Genomic DNA, 2,252 nt, shown 5'->3' with positions numbered 1-2,252 from the left:
CTTGTTGCTTTAATAAAGAACTTTCTTGCCTATAACTCTTTTCCATACTGTCTGTCCTAATCCTGGTTTCATTAATCTAACTGTTAGGCCATGTTGTAAATGTGTAAATCAATGCACAAAGAAATAAATATCTTGCTTTAATAAAGAACTTTCTTGCCTATAACTCTTTTCCATACTGTCTGTCCTAATCCTGGTTTCATTAATCTAACTGTTGATAGGCCATGTTGAGTACCTATTCCTATTCCTACCAGAGGGCATTGCTAGCCACCACGTGTCTGATCTCGCACTCGGAGAACCCGAAGGCACCAGGCTGCTGGGATTATCCTTGCTGACGAGAAGCTGCGTTTGTGTATATCCCTCCTCAGTCTTCACCAGATACTTCAGACATTGAATCTGGCTCAATCTCAGAAGCTCTAATTTTTCAATGATGTTAACTCAAGAAAGATGTCAAACAATCTCTGTTTTTATTTGATGTCTCACTCTGTCATGGGTGCTCTGCTCATTTTTATTCAATCCCCCATCTTTATTGTCCAGCAATATGAGAGCATCCAAGAGGATGGACCATTCAGGAGAGATGGAAGAGGAACCAGAGTGGGAAGCCATCTTTCTGTAGCAGGTCCACGTGGTGGGCAGACGTCCAGGGATGGCACTCATGATTCTGCACACTAATTCCCAGCACCTGTGCCTGAGCAGAGATATTCCCATGGCTGTGTTATCTTCCATAACACACTTGACCCGGAGAAGGAGATGATTCTGGCAAACCTGACCCAATCACACAAGCCCTCAGAGCACAGACCTTCCTCTGTCTGGTGGGGAGAGAAAGCAGGAGGAAAGCCAGGGCTGTGGGGGTGAGAGGACTTGCTGCACCTTTGCTGTTAGAAGGTGAGAAAGAACACAGAGGAAGGTGGCTGCTAGGAGCAGAGAGCACCCCCTACTGACAGCTCAGACCAAATTCAGCCAACAAGCTAACTGCACTTGGGAACAAATTCTTTCCTACATCTTCCAGAAAAGACCCGGCCAGGCCACATCTTGCTTTCTGTTTGTGAGACCCAGAGTGGAGAGCCTAGCTGAGCTAATAAAAAGTTTTATTTTATGCTGCTGAGTCTGTGGAAATTTATTACAGTGGCAATGGGAAGCCAATATATGCTCCTTCATGTATAATCACGTTCTAAACAGAAGAAGTGAATGGAGTCCCCGAATGTCCTACTGACAGGAACTCAGAGGGTGCGCTCACTGTCTGCTGAAGGGTTCTCTGCATTAGAGAGGATGCAAAGTTCCCTTTAAGCAGCACTTGAGTGTTTGCTCACAGATCATTATTTGCTTAACAGGGGAAGATGTGACAAGCTGAAGTGCTCCAAGCTATTGCTGATTAAGTAGCTACCAGAAATGGAGATGAAGTGGGAGGTCATAGCAGTAACGTGTGGACACTTAGACGTGGGTTTCAAATATTTTCATTGTCCATGACCGAGAGCAAACATCCCCAAAGCCCGCTGTCCCGGACCCCTGCTCTTCCAAAGTGCAGGCAGGAGACTGCGCCCGAGGGCCGGAGGCCTAGAAGAGGAGACATAGTTCTTGCCTTGAAGCTCTTTGCTCCTAATATTTTGCTTTTTAATTCTTTCTAACACTGACATTTTGAGTAGAAGAGCAGGAAGGGAGGAAGAAATATCAGGAATCTCAGAAACTGAGGTGAAGAATCCCAAAAGCAGGGGTCTTGACTCTAGGGACAGGCAGAGGGGAGCCCTATCCCCGGGGCTGCGGGCGAAGGAAAAGAGGTCCCTGGCACCTGCTGAGGAAGAGCAGGCAGATTGCCACTGTAATAAATTTCCACAGACTCAGCAGCATAATGTGGAGTCCAGTTGCAGAGTGGGGCCCAAGGTGGAAATTTACTACAAAACATCAAGAGTGAGAAGGTTCTGGCTAAACTGATCTAACAGGATTCGTGCTGAAGGCAGGCCACGGTGACCACACTGCCCTGGGGGATGGCGAACACTGGATTTGACGAGCACGCGGTGCATAGAGGGACTAGGAGAAGGTTCGGGGCTTGGCTGATTGGTCAACCACAGGATCTTTGTCACCGGGCCAGGTTCACTTAACTCACATCATCTCTTTTAATTCTGCAAGATACACAGTTTCCCCCCATGGTTTAGGTAACTAGACCCCCAGGCTCCATGAGGAGAGCCAATTTGTTGATGTACAAACATGTAAACAAAGGCAGACTCAGCCTATCCTGCTGTTTCTGGCATCACAAGCCG

Source organism: Myotis brandtii, unplaced genomic scaffold (genome assembly GCF_000412655.1).
Source record: "Myotis brandtii unplaced genomic scaffold, ASM41265v1 scaffold33, whole genome shotgun sequence".
NCBI lineage: Eukaryota > Metazoa > Chordata > Mammalia > Chiroptera > Vespertilionidae > Myotis > Myotis brandtii.
This window is presented reverse-complemented; position numbering follows the sequence as displayed.